The sequence below is a fragment of the Mustela lutreola genome, chromosome 9 (genome assembly GCF_030435805.1).
Source record: "Mustela lutreola isolate mMusLut2 chromosome 9, mMusLut2.pri, whole genome shotgun sequence".
NCBI lineage: Eukaryota > Metazoa > Chordata > Mammalia > Carnivora > Mustelidae > Mustela > Mustela lutreola.
In genome coordinates, this window is record NC_081298.1 from 125,467,415 (window position 1) to 125,495,164 (window position 27,750).

General features: G+C 44.6%; 1 long non-coding RNA gene and 1 pseudogene across 2 annotated transcripts; both read left to right on the plus strand.

The window, feature by feature from the left end:
- Positions 1–909: 909 nt before the first annotated feature.
- LOC131808452 (glucokinase regulatory protein-like) lies at positions 910–3,123 on the plus strand (annotated as a pseudogene).
- Positions 3,124–11,792: 8,669 nt separating this feature from the next.
- LOC131807266 (uncharacterized) lies at positions 11,793–23,476 on the plus strand. 2 transcript variants are annotated; one of them, XR_009344370.1, is made up of 5 exons: positions 11,793–11,936; positions 21,837–21,879; positions 22,542–22,596; positions 22,809–22,904; positions 23,305–23,476. It is a non-coding gene; the product is annotated as an uncharacterized LOC131807266 (long non-coding RNA). The 2 variants fall into 2 exon arrangements; XR_009344369.1 differs by lacking the exon at positions 23,305–23,476 and having other exon boundaries at positions 22,809–22,982.
- The last annotated feature ends 4,274 nt before the right edge of the window (positions 23,477–27,750 follow it).

The following is a 27,750-nucleotide window of genomic DNA, read 5'->3' on the forward strand; positions in this document are numbered from 1 at the left end:
CACTTGTGTGAGAGCTCGGATGTTGTCACTTTGGGGTGAGGCCCTGAAATCCCTTAATTTTTGAGACCACCCCTGGAGATGCTGGTGCCCGGCCAGGTGCGGGGAGCTCTGCTGACTTCATCATTGGCGTGGGCCTCTTGATGAAGCTGAAGGCTTCTGTCGCTGGAATGTTCCATGGAAGGCTTGTGGATTCCTCAAGAGCAGCTCTGCACATGCAGTGGTGGTCCTGGGGGACGGGGTGGCCGGGTGCTTTCTGAGGTCCTTTTCTCAACTCCCAGATTCCAGGCTTGTAGCGTAATTCATGTGAAGATATAAATGAGTCTGAGATACTGTTAACCCTGCTCCTTTTAATGGAGGACTCTCCTTCACCAAAAATGTATGTGCCGCAGTGGATGCTCATTTCAGGGCCAGTCCCACCGCCACCGCACCCTGGGCCGTGGGAAAAGAGCTGGCCTGGGTTTCTTAGCACAAAAGTCTCACTTGTTTCCTGGGGACCCTGGGCTCCTCAGGTCCCACTGATCTCTGTGCCCACAGGGACACCTAATCCCTGAGCCCACCTGGGACACCGAAAGCTCACCTCGTTTCAGAGAGTCTTTGGCCCAGGTCGTGCAGGAAGAACTCCTTCTGCGGGGGCCTGTGTCTCTGGCCTGGCTCCCAGAATCCCCGCTGACCTCCCCGTCCGCTCCGAGCCCGTCCTCCTCGCCCCGCTCTCTTCATGTCCTTCGGCCTCGGTTGGGTCTTGTGTTCTGCTCACGGAAGTCCTTTCTGTCCTCTGCCCTGCGTTCTGACAGGACTCCCCGCACCTCCGCTAGGGACCAGCAGAACTTAGTTGTCAGGGAATTGTGCCTTCCCCTGGGCAGGGCTGGGTACCCATGCTGTCTGGAGGGGGCCCTGGGCCCGCCCCTGGAGCTGGTGGCCTTTCTCCCAAGTGCCTTCTGGAAATCCTGCGGACATTAGAGCGGGCTCATCAGGTGACCTAGAGTCAAAGCCCGAAGATCGCTGCCCTGACGATGCAAGCCAGCATCAGGTGTGTGGAAACGTATTAGGAGTGGGGAGGTTGCGTGGATGGCGCGGTAACCTTTCTGTTGGTTTGCACCTGTGCTTGGCCGTGTGCATCTTGCTCTGATCCCTGATCTTTTCTCACTGCCGTGTCTCCTCTCGTGTCCTGATTTCTGGCCCGTGCTCAGCCTGGAGGAAAAAGGCCGTGTGTACCTGGTTGGCTGGCAGACCCTGGGCATCATGGCTATCATGGATGGAGTGGAGTGTATCCACAGCTTTGGTGCCGGTGGGACCCCAGTCTAGACTTTCTTCCTGGCTCCTCCTGAATGCTAACTGATATCCTACCCCCATCCGCAGCCCATGGGGGTTCCTCATTCGATGTCCAGACTGTCCTATTTGAATAGGCATTTCAGTCAAATGCTCCTTGCTGTGAACCCCTACTCAGGACTTGGTTCCTCAACTCCCAGCCCCGCTTAGCTGTGGCCTCCCATGTGTGTGACACCTCACCCGCCACCCCTCTGGGCACTTTCCTTCAAGACCCATGAACGTTCCCCCAAGCCTAGAATCAATCTTTCCTATAAAGCCCATCATTCCTTTCTCCCTGTCCTTAAACGTTCCAGACTACCGAGATATCCGCGGCTTTCTCACTGGTGATCAGAGTGACATGTTTAACCAGAGGACTGAGCTCCTCCACGGGGGCGAGTGTATGACGGGACATGGGGCAGGTTGTGAAGGTGACAGGTGTGCAGGGAGTGGGAGGTGAGGGGCGCTGGGGACAGGTGGGGGAGGAGAGCAGGCAGACAGTCCAGGGAAGGGAATATGGGTTAGAGGTCGGGAGGCTTTGGGGAAGCACAGAGAGGGCGGAAGGTTCTGGATTCTCCCTCTAAAGCTGGCTCTAGTCCAGGGCTCTTCCCTCAACTTGCTGCATCATCTTGGGCAAAACACTTGACCTCGTTGAACCTCGGTTCTTCCATCTGTGTACAAACACGCTGTGTGAGAGGTCCTGTGAGGCCCTCTGTGGTCCGCAGGTCTGTGGGTGGGAGTTCTTCATGGGAGGGGGCCCCCCATTTTCTCGTGCCCAGGGTCCCCAGTTCTCCTTCTCCCAAGAGGACTTCCTGACGTGCATCTTGCCATCCCTCACAGAAATCGACACCGTGGTCTTCATTTTCACCCTGGATGGTGAGAGGGAAGGCAGGAGCGGTGGGGTGAGCAGAGGGAGGCAGGGGAGTGACTCAGGGGAGCTGTCATTTTTCTGGGTCTTAAAGCACCTGCTCCGAGGGAGGGAGAGGGGCGCATGTCCTGACAGGACCACAGGGAACAGGAAGAACAGCTTTCCTCTCTGGCGCCCTCCCCTCTCCTAGACAACCTCACGGAGGTGCAGGCGCTCCTGGAGCAGGTGAAGGAGAAGACGGCCCACATCCAGGCCCTGGCGCATAGCACCGTGGGGCAGACCCTGCCGGTGAGGGTCCAGCCTTGGGGACGGAACCTGGGGTGGCAGTTACAGCAAGGCCTTCCTGGGGATGCTGCTCTGGCTCATTCTCTCTCTGTTTCTCCAGACCCCTCTGAGGAAGCTCTTCCCTCCATCATCCGCATCACGTGGCCACTGCTTTTCTTCGAATACGAAGGGAACTTCTTCCAGGTATGGGGAATGAGAGGGTGTTCTCTGTGCTGAGGGACTTAGAGGGGCAAGGGTTCCAGAAATTAGAAAACTCAAGGCTGGGGTGCCTGGGTGGCTCAGTGGGTTAAGCCTCTGCCTTTGGCTCAGGTCATGATCTTAGGCTCCTGGGATTGAGTTCTGTATCAGGCTCTCTCCTCAGCAGAGAGCCTGCTGCCCCCTACCGCTACCTACTTGTGATCTCTGTCTGGCATATAAATAAATAAAATCTAAAAACAAAACAAAACAACAACAACAAAATAAAACCAAACAAACCTCAAGGCTGGAGGGTGGAAAGCTTTGTTGGACTCCCAGAAAGCCAGCTGGGCAAGTTCTTGTGTTACTGGGTCACTGGTCAGTGTTTCCAAGGAAGTGGCTCAGTTCTCTCCAGGAATATATGAAAAAGACAGGCCAGGCCACCAGTCACCTGACAGATACTCATTTGTCCCTTGTTTCAGGTTCATTGTTGATGTTATAGTCATCCTCACCATACAAAAGTCTTTAAGGTATATCCTTGCAAGGTCACTATGCTGAATTCACTGCAGACAAAATACAGATATTGTCTGTAATATCATGAAATGATAATTTCCCTAGTTTTCACTAATTATAATTGATTATATTTGTAATTATAATTTTACTAATTATAATTTCACTACTGAAGCACTGATAATGCTTTAGCAAGACATTATCAGTACAAGCAGTGGAAATAATCATAGCAATAATTATCAATTTGGATATACTTTGCATTTTGGTCTGGAGAGGGCACTGGGACATCTGAATATTAGTTCAGCTGTGCTTTGTGGCCCAAGAAAGAAAGCAGTTTTGCATCTGTGGTTCCTCGGTTTTCTCACCTAACTCCTGCCCACCATCCACAGGGCACCGTCAGGGCCCTGAAGGGTTGCGCTGGAGAGATGTGGTCTCATCCATTATTCAGATCACCTCTTCCAGGAAGCTTCCTGACTTGACCAAACAGCTGCCATGCTTTCTTACCTGCACTCAGAACTCAAAGGAAGCCCTTCTCCCTGAGCCAGGGGGTCCATGCTCCTTCCAGTGCGTACCTTTGTCTTCCCTTCCAAATGGTGTTCATTGGTCACAGCTCTATTTTTTGGCATACTTTCCACATTCGTTGTCTCCTTTGACATCTCGCATCTCCTGAGAAATCTTCTCCGATGAAACCCACATTGTCTAGAACCCTCCTTGATGTGAGATGCCTCTTCCAGCTTCCACTGTGCCGTCATCATACCTAATACACACGTAGGACTCTGTACTTTACAAACTATTTCATTTATAATATCATTTCTCATAATGGGTTCATAAGGGATGTAGGATGTAGGTTATTCCCCCCATCTCAGATAAAGAGGCTGAAACTAAGAGATTAAAGCATTGTAATCACAGCCACGTGGCTAAAGCAGGATCCAGGACTGGAACCCTGGCCTTGTGACTCTACGTCTGTGGTTTATTTCACTTTACAGTACAAATTTCCACCATATCCATGAATTGAGCCAGATTCTTTTACTCATTCATTCATTATGTACCTATCACGTGCCTGGTCCTATTCCAGGGATAGGGGATATAGTAGGGAATGTTATCCTGTGATCTTTGAAAAAGATCTGTGTTTTTAAAGAAAATTATAATTATAGTAGCAATATTTTTATTGTAAACACTTTGGAAAATACAGAAATCAAAAGGAGAAAAGCATCCATAAGAACCTTCTTCTAGGGGCGTCTGGGTGGCTCAGTGGGCTCACTGAGCCCCAGTGTTTTCAGGAGACTAAAGGATCTAAGGGATTGCTCATATTCCTTAAATTCGACCTTGACTGTGCCAAGGAAAAGAATAAATCTCAGATACAAATGCTTTTTTTTTTTTTTAATGTTATGAAAACAAAACATCCAGTGTCCCATTTTAAAAACATATCCTTAGAATGGGGTGCCTGGATGGCTGAGTGGGTTAAAGCCTCTGCCTTTGGCTCAGGTCATGATCTCAGGGTCCCGGGATAGAATCCCGCATCTGGCTCTGTGCTCCACAGGGAGCCTGCTTCCTCCTCTCTCTCTCTGCTGCCTCCCTGCATACCTGTGATCTCTCTGTCAAATAAATAAATAAAATCTGTTTAAAACAAAAAACAAAAAAACCCACCCTTCTTCCAAAAAACCACTTAGACAAATTTTGGAGAATGTCCCTCTAGGCTTTTTTATGCATGTGTAGGTGTTTAAATATACTTATACAAAAATAGGACCATCCTTGCCATGCTGTTTTTAACTTGCTTCTCTTCACTGAAAAATAAGAACACTTTTCCGTATAAATATATCCATATCATCATTTTTTAAAAATATTTTATTTATTTGACAGAGATCACAAAACTCGAACATAATGTTGAGTGAATATTCAAGACACAAGGAATATATTTTTAAAAAAGATTTTATTTTTTTATTTGAAAGAGATCGCAAGTAGGCAGAGAGGCAGGGAGAGAGGGAGGAAAGCGGACTCCCCAGTGAGCAGGGAGCTTGGTGCGGGGCTCGATCCCGGGACCCTGAGATCATGATCTGAACTGAAGGCAGAGGCTTAATCCACAGAGCCACCCAGATACCCTGAAAGACTACATTTTTAAACACATAGAGAAAAAAATGGGGCACCTGGGTGGCTCAGTTGCTTAAGCATCTGACTTTGACTCAGGTCACCATCCTGGGGTCCTGGGATTAAGCCCTGTGTCTGGCTCTCTGCTCAGTGGGAAGCCTGCTTCTCCCTCTCCCTTTGCCCCTCCCCGTGCTTAGAGACTCCTCTCTCTCTCTCACTCTCTCAAATAAATAAATAAAATCCTTTTTATAAGTGTTTGTCAAATTGTACACACGTGTTCTAAGAAACAAAACTGTACCTCGAAGCTTAAAATTAGAACATCAGGCTGGCATATACTAGTAATCTGCCTCGGAAGGTGTGCTCAGCCTATCAAGTATCTTTCTTTATAATCTTTATATGACTGCAAAGTCTTTCATAATCTGGACATATCATGTGTTTTTTAACCACTTCCTTGATGATGGGCTTCCTGAGAACATTACTTGGTCTTCCCCAGTGGGTTGAAAATTCTGTGAGGTGAGATACCATCATTGTCTTTTTCAAAAACAGTGCCTGCTATTCAATAGCTATTTAATTGAATTGATCTTCCAATTAACATTCCTACATGAAAAAAAAAAAAAACAAACAAAAAACCTGGCCAGTTTTATAGTATAGCACAAGTTGATTCTTTGTAAATCTTGTTTACAGGGAATTAACCATAGAGAATCCAGTTTACTCTGGGTGTAATGACATAATAAATCTTCTGGAAAATGAGACTATGGGTTTTAGAGCTGAGTGATCCTCTAAGATCATTTAATTTCCCTAAGTGACATCTCATCTCTGTTTCAATGCTATAGCAACTAAGAAATGTGTCACTCTTTGGAGTTAGAAACACTATATAATCACAGTTCCTGAGCATATCTGTACTTACGATAGCCTAGCTTTCCTAAATGTACTTGCCTCAGTATTCTAATTTGTGGTTGGGAACATAGGACAGCAGACCTGGACCTCTAGAGAGTGAAAGGTTCCAGAGAAGATGCTTATAGGACAAGATAAGCCCTTTGGAGGGGCTGCTCCTTTGAAATCTTCCCTCCATACTCTCTATGCCAACTTGGCCAACCCAATCCTAGTAGAATGCTAAAGGAGGTCTTCCCTGAGCATTGGCTGCCAAGGCAGAGCCCATGGGCAGCTGCAGGAAGGAGCCTCTGATGGACACATCTCAGAGAAGAGACCCAAGCAGCTCGCACATTGGCTGGGCCCTGTCAGGTTGACATTGCAATGACCATTGTGCTGTCATATGGAGTCACAGCCTTGAGGGGTAATATTGTTTGGCTGAGAGAGGCAGGGGGTTGAGAAATGGCACCGATTTGGCGGCTGGCCATACCACCTCTGTCATGTGTCAGCCTTCTACTACTACTTGGTTTATTCCTTTGGAGGCTTTGGCTGCTCTTCTCTGGAAGACAGAGCAGGGAACAGGAGGCAGCCAAGAGAGCCTCAGAGGTATGTGATGCAACCTTCCCTGGAAATCCACTGCTCCCCGTCCCTGCCTCTGAAGCACTGGAAACGCCTACCTCTTGGGCCAGGGGAGGAACTGGGTGGGGGAAGAGGGGAGTTGAGACAGTGCCTATGGATGTCTTCCTAGAAGTGTCAATCATGCTCAGTCCTGTTCCTTTCAGTTTATTTCAGCAAACCTTGAGCTCCTATTATGTATGGTGGCGCACTAGACATTGAGGAAAAATAAAACCCCAACCGCACCCTCTAGGAGCTCTAGGCGAACCTGGGGGGGAGAGATGGATATATACATAATGAAAGAGAAAATGATAAGAGTTAGTAGAAGTATAAATAGTGCTGAAGGGGTTGGAGGCAGTCTTTTGAAGCAGGGGGATCTAGAAAATGCCTCTGGGGGAGCTCAGGATTGAATTGTGCTTCAGAAGAAGGGAAGGGCTTTGGACATGGATAGGGTGGATGGAAGACAGTAGGGACGACTTTCCAGTTGGAAGGAATGGATTGGGGAAAAGCGGGGGAAACTGAAGAGTGTTGGATATGTTTGAAGAGAGGACACCTATGTGGTTGGAAGGTAGCAGTATAGGGAAGTCAGTGACAGAAAAATCTGGAAAATTGACAGAGGTGACATTGTAGAGGGCTTTCAATGCCAGGCTGAAGAGTTCATACATACATAAATATATGTATGTATATGTACATATATATATATTCATTCTATATGCAATGGGAAGATGTCAGGGGGCACCTGGGTGGCTCAGTTGGTCTGTGACTCTTGATTTAGGCTCAGGTCATAATCTCAGGATTAGGAGATCAAGCCCTGTGACCTGCCTTGCGCTCAGCAGGGAGTCTGTCTCCCTCCCTTCCTCCTTTATCCCTCCCCTCCCCCTGCTCCACGCTCTCTCTCTCTCAAATATAAATAAATCTTAAAAAAAAAAAAGAAAAAGATGTCCAAGGTGTTTTTTTTGTTTTTTTTTTAAGATTTTATTTATTTATTTGGCAGACAGAGATCACAAGCAGGCAGAGAGGCAGGCAAAGATAGAGGAGGAAGCATGCTCCCTGCTGAACAGAGAGCCCAATGCGGGGCTCGATCCCCGGACCCTGAGATCATGACCTGAACTGAAGGCAGAGGCTTAATGCACTGAGCCACCCAGATACCCTGAAAGAATACATTTTTAAACACATAGAGAAAAAAAGTGGAGCACCTGGGTGGCTCAGTTGCTTAAGCACCGGACTTTGAGTCAGGTCACCATCCTGGGGTCCTGGGATTAAGCCCTGTGTCTGGCTCTCTGCTCAGTGGGAAGCCTGCTTCTCCCTCTACCTTTGCCCCTCCCCCGCTTAGAGATTCCTCTCTCTCTCACTCTGTCAATAAATAAATAAAATCCTTTTTAAAAGTGTTTGTCAAATTGTACACACGTGTTCTAAGAAACAAAACTGTACCTCGAAGCTTAAAATTAGAACATCAGGCTGGCATATACTAGTAATCTGCCTCGGAAGGTGTGCTCAGCCTATCAAGTATCTTTCTTTATAATCTTTATATGACTGCAAAGTCTTTCATAATCTGGACATATCATGTGTTTTTTAACCACTTCCTTGATGATGGGCTTCCTGAGAACATTACTTGGTCTTCCCCAGTGGGTTGAAAATTCTGTGAGGTGAGATACCATCATTGTCTTTTTCAAAAACAGTGCCTGCTATTCAATAGCTATTTAATTGAATTGATCTTCCAATTAACATTCCTACATGAAAAAAAAAAAAAACAAACAAAAAACCTGGCCAGTTTTATAGTATAGCACAAGTTGATTCTTTGTAAATCTTGTTTACAGGGAATTAACCATAGAGAATCCAGTTTACTCTGGGTGTAATGACATAATAAATCTTCTGGAAAATGAGACTATGGGTTTTAGAGCTGAGTGATCCTCTAAGATCATTTAATTTCCCTAAGTGACATCTCATCTCTGTTTCAATGCTATAGCAACTAAGAAATGTGTCACTCTTTGGAGTTAGAAACACTATATAATCACAGTTCCTGAGCATATCTGTACTTACGATAGCCTAGCTTTCCTAAATGTACTTGCCTCAGTATTCTAATTTGTGGTTGGGAACATAGGACAGCAGACCTGGACCTCTAGAGAGTGAAAGGTTCCAGAGAAGATGCTTATAGGACAAGATAAGCCCTTTGGAGGGGCTGCTCCTTTGAAATCTTCCCTCCATACTCTCTATGCCAACTTGGCCAACCCAATCCTAGTAGAATGCTAAAGGAGGTCTTCCCTGAGCATTGGCTGCCAAGGCAGAGCCCATGGGCAGCTGCAGGAAGGAGCCTCTGATGGACACATCTCAGAGAAGAGACCCAAGCAGCTCGCACATTGGCTGGGCCCTGTCAGGTTGACATTGCAATGACCATTGTGCTGTCATATGGAGTCACAGCCTTGAGGGGTAATATTGTTTGGCTGAGAGAGGCAGGGGGTTGAGAAATGGCACCGATTTGGCGGCTGGCCATACCACCTCTGTCATGTGTCAGCCTTCTACTACTACTTGGTTTATTCCTTTGGAGGCTTTGGCTGCTCTTCTCTGGAAGACAGAGCAGGGAACAGGAGGCAGCCAAGAGAGCCTCAGAGGTATGTGATGCAACCTTCCCTGGAAATCCACTGCTCCCCGTCCCTGCCTCTGAAGCACTGGAAACGCCTACCTCTTGGGCCAGGGGAGGAACTGGGTGGGGGAAGAGGGGAGTTGAGACAGTGCCTATGGATGTCTTCCTAGAAGTGTCAATCATGCTCAGTCCTGTTCCTTTCAGTTTATTTCAGCAAACCTTGAGCTCCTATTATGTATGGTGGCGCACTAGACATTGAGGAAAAATAAAACCCCAACCGCACCCTCTAGGAGCTCTAGGCGAACCTGGGGGGGAGAGATGGATATATACATAATGAAAGAGAAAATGATAAGAGTTAGTAGAAGTATAAATAGTGCTGAAGGGGTTGGAGGCAGTCTTTTGAAGCAGGGGGATCTAGAAAATGCCTCTGGGGGAGCTCAGGATTGAATTGTGCTTCAGAAGAAGGGAAGGGCTTTGGACATGGATAGGGTGGATGGAAGACAGTAGGGACGACTTTCCAGTTGGAAGGAATGGATTGGGGAAAAGCGGGGGAAACTGAAGAGTGTTGGATATGTTTGAAGAGAGGACACCTATGTGGTTGGAAGGTAGCAGTATAGGGAAGTCAGTGACAGAAAAATCTGGAAAATTGACAGAGGTGACATTGTAGAGGGCTTTCAATGCCAGGCTGAAGAGTTCATACATACATAAATATATGTATGTATATGTACATATATATATATTCATTCTATATGCAATGGGAAGATGTCAGGGGGCACCTGGGTGGCTCAGTTGGTCTGTGACTCTTGATTTAGGCTCAGGTCATAATCTCAGGATTAGGAGATCAAGCCCTGTGACCTGCCTTGCGCTCAGCAGGGAGTCTGTCTCCCTCCCTTCCTCCTTTATCCCTCCCCTCCCCCTGCTCCACGCTCTCTCTCTCTCAAATATAAATAAATCTTAAAAAAAAAAAAGAAAAAGATGTCCAAGGTGTTTTTTTTTTTTTTTTTTTAAGATTTTATTTATTTATTTGGCAGACAGAGATCACAAGCAGGCAGAGAGGCAGGCAAAGATAGAGGAGGAAGCATGCTCCCTGCTGAACAGAGAGCCCAATGCGGGGCTCGATCCCCGGACCCTGAGATCATGACCTGAACTGAAGGCAGAGGCTTAATGCACTGAGCCACCCAGATACCCTGAAAGAATACATTTTTAAACACATAGAGAAAAAAAGTGGAGCACCTGGGTGGCTCAGTTGCTTAAGCACCGGACTTTGAGTCAGGTCACCATCCTGGGGTCCTGGGATTAAGCCCTGTGTCTGGCTCTCTGCTCAGTGGGAAGCCTGCTTCTCCCTCTACCTTTGCCCCTCCCCCGCTTAGAGATTCCTCTCTCTCTCTCACTCTGTCAATAAATAAATAAAATCCTTTTTAAAAGTGTTTGTCAAATTGTACACACGTGTTCTACGAACCAAAACTGTACCTCCACCCCTAACCATAGAACTCCAGGCTGGCATATACTAGTAACCTGCCACGGAAGGTGTGCTCAGCCTATCAAGTATCATTCTTTATAATCTTTATGTGACTGCAAAGTCTTTCATAATCTGGACATATCATGTGTTTTTTAACCACTTCCTTGATGATGGGCTTCCTGAGAATATTACTTTGGCTGCCCCAGTGGGTTGAAAATTCTGTGAGGTGGGATACCATAATTGTCTTTTTTAAAAACAGTGCCTGCTATTCAATAGCTATTTAATTTAATTGATCTTCCAATTAACATTCCTACAAGAAAAAAAAAAAAAACCTGGTCAATTTTATTCATTTTTACTACAGCATAATTTGATTCTTTGTAAATTTTGTTTACAGGGAATTAACCATAGAGAATTCAGATAACTCTGGGTGTAATGACATAATAAATCTTCTGGAAAATGAGACTATGGATTTTAGAGCTGAGTGATCCTCTAAGATCATTTAATTTCCCTAAGTGACATCTCATCTCTGTTTCAATACTATAGCAGCTAAGAAATGTGTCAATCTTTGGAGTTAGGAAACCATGTATAATCACATTTCCTGAGAGTATCTGTACTTACGATAGCCTAAGTTTCCTAAATGTACTTGCCTCAGTATTCTAATTTGTGGTTGGGAACATAGGACAGCAGACCTGGACCTCTAGAGAGTGAAAGGTTCCAGAGAAGATGCTTATAGGACAAGATAAGCCCTTTGGAGGGGCTGCTCCTTTGAAATCTTCCCTCCATACTCTCTATGCCAACTTGGCCAACCCAATCCTAGTAGAATGCTAAAGGAGGTCTTCCCTGAGCATTGGCTGCCAAGGCAGAGCCCATGGGCAGCTGCAGGAAGGGGCCTCTGATGGACACATCTCAGAGAAGAGACCCAAGCAGCTCGCACATTGGCTGGGCCCTGTCAGGTTGACATTGCAATGACCATTGTGCTGTCATATGGAGTCACAGCCTTGAGGGGTAATATTGTTTGGCTGAGAGAGTCAGGGGGTTGAGAAATGGCACCGATTTGGCGGCTGGCCATACCTCCTCCGTCATGTGTCAGCCTTCTACTACTACTTGGTTTATTCCTTTGGAGGCTTTGGCTGCTCTTCTCTGGAAGACAGAGCAGGGAACAGGAGGCAGCCAAGAGAGCCTCAGAGGTATGTGATGCAACCTTCCCTGGAAATCCACTGCTCCCCGTCCCTGCCTCTGAAGCACTGGAAACGCCTACCTCTTGGGCCAGGGGAGGAACTGGGTGGGGGAAGAGGGGAGTTGAGACAGTGCCTATGGATGTCTTCCTAGAAGTGTCAATCATGCTCAGTCCTGTTCCTTTCAGTTTATTTCAGCAAACCTTGAGCTCCTATTATGTATGGTGGTGCACTAGACATTGAGGGAAAATAAAACCCCAACCGCACCCTCTAGGAGCTCTAGGCGAACCTGGGGGGGAGAGATGGATATATACATAATGAAAGAGAAAATGATAAGAGTTAGTAGAAGTATAAATAGTGCTGAAGGGGTTGGAGGCAGTCTTTTGAAGCAGGGGGATCTAGAAAATGCCTCTGGGGGAGCTCAGGATTGAATTGTGCTTCAGAAGAAGGGAAGGGCTTTGGACATGGATAGGGTGGATGGAAGACAGTAGGGACAACTTTCCAGTTGGAAGGAATGGATTGGGGAAAAGCGGGGGAAACTGAAGAGTGTTGGATATGTTTGAAGAGAGGACACCTATGTGGTTGGAAGGTAGCAGTATAGGGAAGTCAGTGACAGAAAAATCTGGAAAATTGACAGAGGTGACATTGTAGAGGGCTTTCAATGCCAGGCTGAAGAGTTCATACATACATAAATATATGTATGTATATGTACATATATATATATTCATTCTATATGCAATGGGAAGATGTCAGGGGGCACCTGGGTGGCTCAGTTGGTCTGTGACTCTTGATTTAGGCTCAGGTCATAATCTCAGGATTATGAGATCAAGCCTGGTGACCTGCCTTCTGCTCAGCAGGGAGTCTGGCTCTCTCCCTTCCTCCTTTCTCCCTCCCGTACCCCTGCTCCACGCTCTCTCTCTCTCAAATATAAATAAATCTTAAAAAAAAAAAAATTATGTCCAAGGGTTTTTTTATTTTAAGATTTTATTTATTTACTTATTTTTTAAGATTTTATTTATTTATTTGGCAGACAGAGATCACAAGCAGGCAGAGAGGCAGGCAGAGAGAGAGGAGGAAGCAGGCTCCCTGCTGAGCAGAGAGCCCGATGCTGGGCTGGGTCTCAGAACCCTAAGATCATGACCTGAGCCAAAGGCAGAGGCTTTAAACCACTGAGCCACCCAGGTGCCTTGTCACATTTTTTTTTAAAGAAAGGAAATTTGTATATTATTTTATAATTTTATAATTTTAATTGCCGTATAGTTAACATACAGTGTTATATTAGTTGCAGGTGTACAATATAGTAAATCAACAATTCTATACATCACTCAGTGCTTATCCAGATAAGTGTACTCTTAATCCCGTGCACCCATCCCCCACCCCCCACCTCTGGTAACCATGTTTCTTCTCTGTACTTGAGTCTCTCTTTTGATTTCTCTCTTTGTTTTTCCTTTGTTCATTTGTTTTGTTTCTTAAATTCCACATGTGAGTGAAATCACGAGGAATTTGTCTTCCTCTGACCAGCTTATTTCACCTCGCGTTATATTCTCTAGATCCATGCACGTTGTTGCAATTGACAAGGTTTCGTTCATTTTTTTCAAGATTTCATTCATTTTTATGACTGAACAATATTCCATTGTGTGTTTGTGTGTGTGTGTGTATCACATATTCTTTATTTATTCATCTGTCAGTGGACACTTGGAGTCCTTCCATCATTTGGCTTTTGTAAATAATGCTACTCTGGGGACACCTGGGTGGCTTAGTTGGTTAAGTGTCTGCCTTCGGCTCAGATTATGAATCTGGGGTCCTGGATCAAGCCCCGTGTCAGGCTCCCTGCTCAGGGGGAGTCTGCTTCTCTCTTTCCCTCTGTCCCTCCGCCTCACTCATCCATTCTCTCTCTGTCAATTGAATAAATAAAATCTTTTAAAAAAATAATGCTGCTATATACATAGTGGTACTATATCCTTTTGAATTAGTGTTTTCAAAGTTTCTGGGTAAATATCCAATAATGCAATTACTGGATAATATAATTCTATTTTAAATTTTTAAAACTATTTTACTTATTTATTTTAGAGAGAGAGAGAGAACACGAGTGTGGGGGATGGGCAGAAGGCGAGCGAGAGAATCTCAAGGAGACTCAGCCCTGAGTGTGGAGCCCAACGTGGGGTTTGATCTCATGATTCTGAGATCACGACCTGAGCTGAGACAGAGAGTCGGACACTTCGCTGACTGAGCCACCCAGGCACCTCTCTTCGGCCCATTTCTAATTGGATTACTTGGTTTTTGGGGTGTTGAATTGTGTAATTTCTCTCTCTCTATTGGATACTAACCCTTTATCGGATATGTCATTAGCAAATATCTTCTCCCACTCAGTAAGTTGTTGTTTGGTTTTGTTGGTTGCTTCCTGTGCTGTGCAGAAGCTTTTTGTTTTGGTGTAGTCCTAACAGTTTATTTCTGCTTTGCTTTCCCTTGCCTCAGGAGACATATCTAGAAATATGTTGCTGTGGCCAATGTCAGAGATCTTACTCCCTGCGCTCTCTTCCAGGATTTTTATGGTTTCAGGTCACACATAGAGGTCCTTTACCTGTTTTGAGTTTATTTTTGTGTATGTTGTAAGAAAATGGTCCAATCTCATCCTTTTGCATGTAGCTGGTCAGTGTTCTCAAAACCATTTGTTGAAGAGACTTTTTCCCATCACATATTTCCTCCTTTGTCAAAGATTAATTGACCATATCATCATGGGTTTATTTCTGACTTTCTATTCTGTTCCATTGATCTGTGTGCCTGTTTTTGTGCCAGTACCATACTATTTTTTTTTTTAAGATTTTATTTATTTATTTGACAGACAGAGATTACAAGTAGGCAGAGGGGAGTCAGAGAGAGGAGGAAGCAGGCTCCCTGCTGAACAGAGAGCCCAATGTGGGGCTCGATCCCAGGACCTTGGGATCATGACCTGAGCTGAAAGCAGAGGCTTTAACCCACTGAGCCACCCAGGCGCCCCAAGGAAAGGTTCTTTTTTTTTTTTTTTTTTTAATTTTTTATTTTTTATAAACATATATTTTTATCCCCAGGGGTACAGGTCTGTGAATCACCAGGTTTACACACTTCACAGCACTCACCAAATCACATACCCTCCCCAATGTCCATAATCCCACCCCCTTCTCCCAAACCCCCTCCCCCCGGCAACCCTCAGTTTGTTTTGTGAGATTAAGAGTCACTTATGGTTTGTCTCCCTCCCAATCCCATCTTGTTTCATTTATTCTTCTACCCATTTAAGCCTCCATGTTGCATCACCACTTCCTCATATCAGGGAGATCATATGATAGTTGTCTTTCTCTGCTTGACTTATTTCGCTAAGCATGATACGCTCTAGTTCCATCCATGTTGTACCATACTATTTTGATTGTTAAAGCTTTGTAGTAGTATACCTTGGAATCTGGGATTGTGACCCCTCCAGATGTGTTTTTTTCCTCCCCTAAGATTGTTTTGGCAGTTTGGGATCTTTTGTAGTTCTGTACAAATTTTATGATTGTTCTAGTTGGGTGAAAAATGTTCCCTGACATTTAGTAAGCGCTCCCTGGGTGTCTGTGAAATGAATACATGACTTTTCAATTTTAACCCTGGGTGATGGACAAGATGATGGCATTTTGAACAACATAGGAAACATTAGGCAGAAGTTGTGTGGTAGGAGGCTGAAAATGAACTCTACCATTTGAAGTGCTTGTAAAATCTATGCAGAGATGTTCACCTTGCCGCTCAGATTAATTGTCTAGACCTGTGCTACCCAGTCCGGTATCCACTGGCCACGTGGCGCCATTCAAATTTAAATTAACCAAAATTACATACAATTTAAAATTCAGTTCCTTACTCGCACTGTGGACGTTTCAAGTATCACATGTGGCTAGATGCTATCACATTGGACAGAGCAGATCTTGGATATTTCATCATCATAGAAAATTCTATTGGACAGCATTAGCCTATACTCTAGATCTTGGAGGTAGATCTAGTTATCAACATATTTGGCCACAAAGTTCCTTTCAGTGTTTTTTCTTCTCATAAACATCTCTCAAACACAGCAATCCCACTTGAGTATTACTGTCCTCACTAGGACTTCATCTATTTATGGTATGCTGGCTGGTCTCCTACCAACTTTTTCCAGCCTAGAGCATAGAACATAGCCCTGGCTTTATGGAAGAGAAACCACACGCACAGAGCTTCCCACGGCTGACTGTGTCACTCGCCAAAACTGACTAAACCAACAAACAAAATCTCTCAGCACCCCACCACCTGCAGCAGCTTTTCCCAGCCTGTTTGGACCCTGAAAACTTTCGTTGTCAAAATTTGTCAACCCCTTGGGAATTTATACATCGCTTTATCTCTTTTTCATAATACATGATAAGTGACATTAGGTATATAATATTTTCATTTTAAAGCAGCATGTTTTTTAAAGTTGGAAAGTTCATTTTAACATCTTTAAGAGGAAAAGACGAATGCCCACTTTCCCCCATGTAACAGGTGAGGCATGAAAGTTCATTGACTTTAACAGGTGTGCATTGTTCCAGAACACTTAGATATAAGAAAGGGCAAATATAGTTCCTTGTCTACATTGAGTATAATCTGCTTTAAGCCTCCTATGACCTAGGTTGGCTAAAAAGCCCAGGGTCCGTTTTTCCTCCCCCAACCTTTGTACTGTATGGGAGTTCTGGAGCTTTTGCAGTTTATCCCAAATGGTGGAAGGTCATGTCCTTTTTTAAAAAACAAAGATGTCATTTTTATTTATTTAGGGAGAGCGTGTGCGCAAGCAGTGAGGAGGGGCAGTGAGGGGGAGAGAGAGATAGAGAAACCTCAAGTCGGTTTCCCACTGAGCATGGAGCCCAATGTGGGGCTTGATCCCATGACTCTCAGATCAGGACACGAGCCCAAATCAAGAGACACTCAACCAACTGACCCACCCAAGTGCCCAGATGGTTAGGTTCTTAAACCATGGGAGTAACTGTTGCTTTTCATCTTGGGCATCTGAAGGCAAAAACGGTGGCTCAAGGGCACCTGGGTAGCTCAGTGGGTTAAAGCCTCTGCCTTTGGCTCAGGTCATGATCTCAGGGTCCTGGGATCGAACCTTGCATCGGGCTGTCTGCTCAGCAGTGAGCCTGCTCCCCACCCCCCTGACCCCCGCGTGCCTCTCTGCCTACTTGTGATCTCTGTCTGTCAAATAAATAAATAAATAAATCTTTTTAAAAAGTGCATAATGAATCTTTGTGATTCCATAACCCACATTGTTTTGACAAGGCAAATGTCAGGTAACATAATTTCATTCCTAATTAAATGCGTGTTTCTAAAAGGTAAAGACTCTTTTAAGAGAAAATACTTAATCACAGTATCATTATATGCCTAAAAATTTAACAATCATCTTTGAGTACCATCAAATATCCATCAGTATTCAAATACCAAATGTATCATAAATGATAAAAATCATTTTTGACAGTCTGTTTGACTCAAGATCTAAATAAGGTTCACATATTGAGATTGGTTGGTGTGTTTAATTTCCTTACAATTTGTAGATTCCCTACCTCCATATCTTTCTTTTATTCTTTCCATTTATATGTTAAAGAAATGGATCATTTGTCCTCTAGGGTTTTGCATGCAAGATTTTACTGATTAAATACTCATGTTGTTATTTAATATGTTCCATTTTTCTTCTCTATTTCTTTAAATGGGGAAGTTGGATCTAAGTCTTATCAGAATTACTTTGGAGGGATGGGAGACAATTTCAGAGGTCATGATGATTATTAGGAAGGACACAATTCTGGTATTTTATTTTATTATTATTATTACTTTTTAAAAGATTTTATTTATTTATTTGGCAGACAGAGATCACAAGTAGGCAGAGAGGCAGACAGAGAGAGAGGGGGAAGCAGGGTCCGCGCTGAGCAGAGAGCCCAATGCGGGGCTCGATCCCAGGACCCTGGGATCATGACCTGAGCCGAAGGCAGAGGCTTTAACACACTGAGCCACCCAGGTGCAGAGGCTTTCACACACTGAGCCACCCAGGTCTGGTCTTTTAAATGCCATTTTCTAGGGGCACCTGCCTGGCTCAGTCAGTAGAGCATGTGACTCTTGATCTTGGGATAGTAAGTTTGAGCCCCACACTGGATGTAGAGATTATTTCAAAAAAAAATCTTAAAAAAAAAATGTCATTTTCTAAATTATGTCAACACTTCAAAATAGAGTGCCTGGGTGGCTCAGTTGGTTAAGCAACTGCGTTTGGCTCTGGTCAGGATCCTGGAGTTCCGGAATTGAGTCCCGCATCAGGCTACCAGCTCCATGGGGAGTCTGCTTCTCCCTCTGATCTTCTCTCCTCTCATGTTCTCTCTCACTGTCTCTATCTCAAATAAATAAAATCTTTAAGGATTTCTTTTTATTCAATTATTTGACAGACAGAGATCACAAGTAGGCAGAGAGGCAGGCAGAGGGGAGAGAAAGAGGAGAAGCAGGCTCCCTGCCGAGCAGAGAGCCTGATGTGGGCCACCATCCCAGGATCCTGAGATCATGACCTGAGCTGAAGGCAGAGGCTTAACCCACTGAGCCACCCAGGCACCCATAAATAAAATCTTTAAAAAATAATAATAAATACCTCAAAATTAACTGGACTTTTCAAAAAAATAAGGGGGGGTTCCTATATTGACCTTTTATCTAAAAATCTTGCTTAATTTGCTTATCAATCCTGAAAATGGATCGGTAGATGCTTTTCCAAAGGCATTTTGTGATTCCCTACACAGTCCCATTGTCTGCATATGATAACTTTATTTCTTCTTTTCTAATCCTATGACTTCTATTTCTTTTCCTTGCTTTGTTGCATGGAGTAAGATTCCCAGTACTGTGTTCAGTAGATAGTGGGGATTTTTATCTTCTTTCTTTATGTAGAGGAAGGTTTTCTTTAACTCACCATTTATGCATAATGTTTGCTGTGTGGCTTTTGTAAATATTGTTTAGCAGATGAAGAAAGCTCCCTTTTACTTCTGGTTGCTAAGAATTTTAGCGTGAATGGGTGTTGAATTTTATCAAGCAGTTTTTCTGCCTCTATTGAGATGCTCATATGATTTTTCTTGTTTATTCTATTAAAGTGCTGAAATACAATGAATTTTTAAAGTATTAAACCAACTGTGAATTCCTGAAACAGATATAACATGTTTGTGACACTGTTCATGATCCTTTTTATATATTGTTGGATCACGTTTGCCGATATTAAGTTTAGGAATTTTGCGTCTGTTTCCTTGAAAGAGACTGACCTGTGAGTTTTCCTTTCTAATAATGTCTTGATCAGATTCTAGAGTCAAGGTTAATTCAGCCTCCCAAAGTAAAGGGAGAAGTAACTTTTCTTTTCTACCTTATTAGCATAACCAAGACATTCCTATCACTCAGGAAATTCCCAGTGTTTTTTTTTTTTTAAACAAAGCACCAGACAAGTGTCTCACCAAACCGCTTTTTTTTTTTTTAATAGATTTTATTTATTTACTTGACAGAGACAGACAGATCACAAGCAGGCAGAGAGGTAGGCAGAGAGAGTGGAGGAACCTGCTGAGCAGAGAGCCCGATACGGGGCTCGATCCCAGGACCCCTGAGATATTGACCTGAGCCGAAGGCAGAGGCTTTAACCCACTGAGCCACCCAGGTGCCCCCCCAGTGTTTTCGAAGCTCTGTGTCAGGAGTCTGGGACAAACACCAGATGTGTTATTATAACACCACATAGACACACACACACACACACACACAGAGTTGGGGGGGAGATTGAAAAATTAGCTGATATTAATATATTTCTGGAGGCTGATAAATCCCAACTTCTTGAGACAGGCTGGAAACTTAGGCAGGGTTTCTATTTTCAACCTTTTTAAAAAAAATTAAATTCAATTATTTATTTTTAAAAATATTTTATTTATTTGACAGAGAGAGAGAGACAGTGAGAGAGGGAACACAAGCAGGGGGAGTGGGAGAGGGAGAAGCAGGCTTCCAGCTGAGCAGGGAGCCAGATGTGGGGCTTGATCCCAGGACCCTGGGATCATGACCTGAGTAGAAGGCAGATGCTTGATGACTGAACCACCTAGGTACCCCTAAGCATCCAACTCTTGATCTCAGCTTAGGTCTTGATATTGATCTTTATCTTGATCTTAGGTCATGAGGTCAAGCTCTCCATTGGGCCCAGTATGCAGCCAACTTAAAACAACAACAACAACAACAACTGATTTTTGTGTGTTGATACTGCATTCTGTAACTTTGCTAAATTCATTTATTAGTTCTAATTGGGTTTCTGTGTGTGTGTGTGTGTGTGTGTGTGTGCGTGTGTATTCTTTATGATATCCTGTAAATAAGATTATGTCGTCTGTGAATAGAGATAGAGATTGTTTAACTTTTCCTCTTCAAAGGAAAGGATGGTTTTACTTTTCTTACCTAATTGCTCTGGTTGGAGTTTCTAGCACAATGTTAAAGAAAAGTAGTGAAGGGGTGCCTGGGTGGCTCAGTGGGTTAAAGCCTCTGCCTTTGGCTCAGGTCATGATCCCAGGGTCCTGGGATCGAGCCTTGCATCGGGCTCTTTGCTCAGCGGGGAGCCGGTTTCCTCCCCTCTCTCTCTGCCTGCCTCTCTGCCTACTTGTGGTCTCTGTCAAATAAAATAAATAAAATATGTAAAAAAAAAAAAAAAGAAAAGAAAAGTAGTGAAATTGAGCATCCTTGACTGTTCACTACCTTAAAAGAAAAGCTGTCAGGCTTTCACTATTGAGAATGATATTAGCTATGGGTTTTTCATTAATACCCCTTACTATATTGAGGAAATTCCCTTCTATCCCTAGTTTGTTAAGTGTTTTAATTTTTTTTATTAAATCATGAATAGGTGTTGGATTTTGGCAATCCTTTTTCTCCACCAGTTGAGATAATTGTCCAGTTTTTTTCCCCTTTGTGTTATTAATGTGGTGTATCACATTGATTTACTTTCTTATGTTGAACCAGGATTCTTGGGAGAATTTTTGCTTTTAACACTTTTATTCAACATTGTTTAGCTAAAACATTTTGGCAATACTATGAATATTATGTAGGCTCTTGTAATACACTCTCCGAGACTGATGTCATGATTCAAAAGGGAGAAATAAAAATTGTTTTATTTGAAATGGTAACAAATGTAATTCTGCCTTTAAAGTGACTTGGAACGTGCTTGCAAAAAACTCAGGAGTTTATGTTACTGATCGGGAAATTCTGCCCTAAAGGATAAAATAAAAATTCCATCATTTGGCAAAATCTGGCTTCCACTTCTATTTTCAGCTTTTGTCTTAGCAAATGTGCACCTGACACTCATGACTTTATAATCTTCTTGGGGATGTTGCTTTGGACTTGCCTGGAATGCTCTTTTTTCACCTAAAAACTTTCTGCTGATTTTTCAGACTCCAGTACAATTGGCCACTTCTGGAGTAACTTTTCCCATCTCTCCCAGGCAGTGAATCCCTGTCCTTTTATACTCTGACGCTTATATTTCTGTTATATATTTATTTATTAATATACCTATAAATTTAAATTTATTTATTAATATATTTAGATGTTTCTGTTCTATATTTATTTACATGTGGTTTATGTGCTCTATATTTACCACACTGTATTATAACTTAGGTGTTTAGACATCTGTTTTCCCTATTAATGTGAATTCCCAGAATACAGGGGTCATATTTACCTTTGTAGTCCTAGCACCCAAGCTACTGCCTAGAACTTAGTAAGCACTCATTAAATGATCAATGAATACATGAATGGGGTGCCAGTTGTGCTGTGGTTATGGACACCGAATGGATCAATATTTGTGTCTGTAAGAGGAAATGTGCTCTTGATTCTCTAACCTAGAACATTTTCTGATTTTATTCTTTTCTCTTTGTGCCTCTCTAGACTTCAAAGAAGCATAAATTCAAAAAGATGCAGAAACTCACAGGTCAGAAAGATCCTATCCTTGATTCTTCAGCTCAAGGCTACTGACAAATCAACTGTGGGTCTGCTTTAAGACTCCAGACTTTAATAACAGGTTGAGGGAGGGAATTGGAAAAAGATGATGTAAATGAAAGAAATGTGCTTATTCTTTCTAGCATCTCCAATGATGCTAGATTCTTTTGAGCAACTTCCAAAGAGATGTAAACAGATTGATAATTCTTCCTATGCTTCCTTTCCCCATGCTTTCTTGCCTAATTTTCCTTTTGTGTAGAACTCAAAGTATCAGGAAAGAAATTGGGTGAGTTTAATGTTTGGTGCAGGAAGTTCCAATAACTTTTTCCCCTGTCATAGGCACTGGATAGAATCCTTTGGGGGAAAAAAATATGTGTTATGAACTTTGGTTCCCCTACTCCAACTCCCTACTCGCATGATTGTTCCTGCTCTTTCCAACAGCTTCATCTACTCCACGGTGAAGGCAGCATAGTAGAGTTCAAAATATAAAAACTTGAGCCCTGGGTTAAGTCTGAGCTCTACCACTAATTAACTTAATGACCCTAGGCATGGTTTCACCTTTTTGTTTTCTTATGTGTACAACAAGGGGGTGGAACAAGGTAGAGGTGGTATCAACAATTAGGGTGCTAAAAGCTTCTTTATCTCTGCTCCCAGCTTCCCAGTGGGAAGAAAATCTTAGGATGAGCTGCTCCGAAGCTAATGGGACACAGTGAGTAGAGTTGACCTTCACTATCTATTCCTCCTCTCTTCAGCTTACTCTACTGATAAGCTCTGTAGGAGTGAAGAGAAAGGTACCTAGTACTGTTTTACTTCCTTCAGAATGATAGCTGTTCCTTTTCTAAGTCAAGTCACTATTCTTACTGGTTTCCTTACTAGTACTTTAATATCACTTCAGTGACATTGACCTACTCTTGTATCCAGATTTTCAGGTCTCCCTATGGGATGGGCCCAGGAGTACGCATTCTGGTCAATGGAGAGAAGTCTTCAACAGATCTTCCAACATCTGGAATGTGCAAGGTCAGGGAAGGTCGTTTCTGGGAGGAGGTTGGGTGGTGGAAGTTTTTGTTTTTGTCTTAAGTAAACTCTACTTGAATTGAATTGGAACTCTAGAGATCAAGAATTGCATGCTCTACCAACCAAGAGAGCCAGATGCCCCAAAGGTGGTAGAACTTGTAAGAGGGAGGGTGGAAAGGACCGAAGAAGGGAGGTTAGAAAGAGGGAAAGTGGGAGGGAAAAAGAGAGGGAAAAGAGAGATTGCTAGTTGGTTGCTTATTTACTTAGTTTGGGCGGTAAACTATGGCTCCGGATTTGCCGGGTTGTTCCTTTAGAAAAGACTGGAAGGTGGGACAGGCTGGAGTTGCTGCATAATGATCCGGAGGAGCTGCTGTCCTTAGGAGAATGTTTTGCCTGCTTACAGCCACAACAGGGTAGAACAGGCTCCTGAGGCGCAAGCACAGAGGAGGTTGAGGAAGAAATGTGGGAAAACCTATCTCCCTGTCTTGGAGGTGAGAGGACACACCCCTACTGAGGGAAGACAGCACAGGTCCTCTGAGAGGAGTGGTCACAGTTCCTCAGATAGAACTCACTGTAGTCCCCTGAAAGAAATGGATGCAGTCCCACTGAGAGGAAAAGAGACAGTCAATCTGAGCAGAGCCAAGAGAACCAATTTGAAAGGGGCCAGTACAGTTCATGTAGGAAAATTTATCTCGGTGTTTTGGAGGTGAGAGGACACAGCTCTACTGAGGGAAGACAGCACAGGTCCACTGAGAGGAGTGGTCGCAGTTCCTCAGATAGAACTCACTATAGTCCCTCTGAAAGAAATGGACGCAGTCCCTCTGAGAGAAACAGAGACAGTCATTCTGAGCAGAACCAACAGAATCAGTCTGAAAGGGCTAGTACAGATGGTGTGGGAAAACCCATCTCAGTGCCTTGGAAGTGAGAGGACACAGCCCTATTGAGAGAAGACAGCACAGACCCTCTGAGAGGAGTGGTTGCAGTGCCTCAGAGACAAATCACTATAGTCCCTCTGAAAGAAATGGATGTGGTCCCTCTGAGAGGAACAGAGACAGTCATTCTGAGCAGAGCCAACAGAAGCAATTTGAAAGGGGCCAGTACAGTTCATGTAGGAAAACCTATCTCCCTGTCGTGGCGGTGAGAGGACACAGCCCTACTGAGGGAAGACAGCACAGGCCCTCTGAGAGGAGTGGTCGCAGTTCCTCAGAGAGAACTCACTGTAATCCCTCTGAAAAAAATGGATGCGGTCCATCTGAGAGGAACAGACACAGTCATTCTGAGCAGAGCCAACAGAACCAATTTGAAAGGGGCCAGTACAGTTCATGTGGGAAAGCCTATCTCCGTGTGTTGGAGGTAAAAGGACACAGCACTACTGAGGGAAGACAGCACAGGTCCTCTGAGAGGAGTTGGCGCAATTCCTCAGGTAGAACTCACTATAGTCTGTCTGAAAGAAATGGACGCAGTCCCTCCGAGAGATACAGACACAGTCATTTTGAGAAGAGCCAACAGAACCAATTTGAAAGGGGCCAGTACAGTTCATGTGGGAAAACTTATCTCCATGTCGTGGAGGTGAGAGGACACAGCCCTACTGAGGGAAGACAGCACAGGTCCTCTGAGAGGAGTGGTCGCAGTTCCTCAGATAAAACACATGTAGTCCCTCTGAATGAAACGGACACAGTCCCACTGAGAGGAACAGAGATAGTCATTCTGAGCAGAACCAACAGAACCAGTCTGAAAGGGGCATGTACAGTGGTGTGGAAAATACCATCTCAGTCCCTAGGAGGTGAGAAGATACCGCCATATTGAGAGAAGACAGCACAGTCCCTCTGAGAGGAGTGGTCGCAGTTCCTCAGATAGAACTCATGTAGTCCCTCTGAAGGAAATGGACGCCGTCCCACTGAGAGGAACAGAGATAGTCATTTTGAGCATAGACAATAGAACCAATATGAAAGGGGCCAGTACAGTTCATGTGAGAAATCTTATCTCCGTGTTTGGAGGTGGGAGGACAAGCCCTATTTAGGGGAGACAGCACAGGTCCTCTGAGAGGAGTGGTCGCAGTTCCTCAGAGAGAACTCACTGTAGTCCCTCTGAAAGAAATGGAGGCAGTCCATCTGAAAGAAACAGAGACTGTCATTCTGAGCAGAACCAACAGAACCAATCTGAAGGGGACCAGTATAATTGGTGTGAGAGGACACAACCCTATTGAGAGAAGACAGCAGAGGCCCTCTGAGAGGAGGGGTCACAGTTCCTCAGAGAGAACTCACTGTAGTCCCTCTGAAAGATTCGACGCAGTCCCTCTGAGAGGAACAGAGACAGTCATTCTGAGCAGAGCCAACAGAACCAATTTGAAAGGGGCCAGTACAGTTCATGTGGGAAAGCCTATCTCCGTGTGTTGGAGGTGAGAGGACACAGCCCTACTGAGGGGAGACAGCACAGGTCCTCAGAGAGGAGTTGGCGCTATTCCTCAGATAGAACTCACTGTAGTCCATCTGAAAGAAAGGACGCAGTCCCTCTGAGAGGTACAGAAACAGTCATTCTGAGAAGAGCCAACAGAACCAATTTGAAAGGGGACAGTACAGTTCAAGTGGGAAAACTTATCTCCGTGTCTTTGAGGTGGGAGGACACAGCCCTACCTAGGGAACACAGAACAGGTCCTCTGAGAGGAGTGGTCGCAGTTCCTCAGATAGAACTCACTGCAGTCCAACTGAAAGAAATGGTCGCGGTCCCTCTGAGAGGAACAGACACAGTCATTCTGAGCAGAGCCAACAGAACCAATTTGAAACGGGCCAGTACAGTTCATATGGGAAAACTTATCTCCGTGTCTTTGAGGTGGGAGGACACAGCCCTACTGAGGGAAGAGGTCGCCATTCCTCAGAGAGAAATCACTGTAGTACCTCTGAAAGAAATGGATACAGTCCCTCTGAGAGCAATAGACACAGTCATTCTTAGCAGAGCCAACAGAACCAATTTGAAAGGGGCCAGTACAGTTCATGTAGGAAAACCTATCTCCGTTTATGGAGGTGATAGGACACAGCCCTATTGAGAGAAGACAGCACAGGTCCTCTGAGAGGAGTGGTCGCAGTTTCACAGATAGAACTCACTGTACTCCCTCTGAAAAAAATGGAGGCAGTCCCACTGAGAGGAACAGAGATAGTTATTCTGAGCAGAACCAACAGAACCAGACTGAAAAGGGCCAGTACATTTGGTTTTGGAAACCCATCTCAGTCGCTTGGAAGTGAGAGGACACAGCCCTATTGATAGAAGACAGCACAGGCCCTCTGAGAGGAATGGTCGCAGTTCCTCAGATAGATCTCACTGTAGTCCGTCTGAAAGAAATGGTAGCAGTCCCTTTGAGAGGAACACACACAGTCATTCTGAGCAGAGCCTACAGAACCAATTTGAAATGGGCCAGTACAGTTCACTGGGGAAAACCTATCTCCGTTTCTTGGAGGTGAGAGGACACAGCCCTACTGAGGGAAGACAGCACAGGTCCTCTGAGAGGAGTGGTCGCAGTTCCTCAGATAGAAATCACTGTAGTCCCTCTGAAAGAAATGGACGCAGTCCCTCTGAAAGAAACAGAGACAGTCATTCTGAGCAGAACCAACAGAACCAGTCTGAAAGCGACTGGTACAGTTGGTGTGAGAGGACACAACCCTATTGAGAGAAGACAGCAGAGGCAGAATAAACAGAACCAGTCTGAAAGGGACTGGTACAGTTGGTGTGAGAGGACTGAACCCTATTGAGAGAAGACAGCAGAGGCCCTCTGAGAGGAGTGGTCGCAGTTCCTCAGAGAGAACTCACTGTAGTCCCTCTGAAAGATTGGACGCAGTCCCTCTGAGCGGAACAGAGACAGTCATTCTGAGCAGAGCCAACAGAACCAATTTGAAACGGGCCAGTACAGTTCATGTGGGAAAGCCTATCTCCGGGTGTTGGAGGTGAAAGGACACAGCCCTACTGAGGGAAGAAAGCACAGGTCCTCAGAGAGGAGTTGGCGCAGTCCTCAGATAGAACTCACTGTAGTCCGTCTGAAAGAAATGGACGCAGTCCCTCTGAGAGGTACAAACACAGTCATTCTGAGAAGAGCCAACTGAACCAATTTGAAAGAGGCCAGAACAATTCGTGTGGGAAAATTATCTCCGTGTCTTGGAGGTGAGAGGACACCGCCCTACTGAGGGAAGACAGCACAGGTCCTCTGAGAGGAGTGGTCGCAGTTTAACAGATAGAACTCACTGTAGTCCCTCTGAAAGACATGGACGCGGTCCCTCTGATAGAAACAGAGACAGTCATTCTGAGGAGAACCAACAGAACCAGTCTGAAAGGGACCAGTACAATTGGTGTGAGAGGACACAACCCTATTGAGAGAAGACAGCAGAGGCCCTGAGAGGAGTGGTCGCAGTTCCTCAGAGAAAACTCACTATAGTCCCTCTGAAAGATTGGACGCAGTCCCTCTGAGAGGACTAGAGACAGTCATTCTGAGCAGAGCCAACAGAACCAATTTGAAAGGGGCCACTACAGTTCATGTGGGAAAACCTATCTCCGTGTGTTGGAGGTGAGAGGACACAGCCCTATTGAGGGAAGACAGCACAGGTACTCAGAGAGGAGTGGTCGCATATCCTCAGATAGAACTCACTGTAGTCCGTCTGAAAGAAATGGATGCAGTCCCTCTGAGAGGAACAGACACAGTCATTCTGAGCAGAGCCAACAGAACCAATTTGAAAGGGGGCAGTACAGTTCATGTGGGAAAACTTATCTCCGTTTCTTGGAGGTGAAAGGACACAGCCCGACTGAGGGAAGACAGCACAGGTCCTCTGAGAGGAGTGGTCGCAGTTCCTCAGATAGAACTCACTGC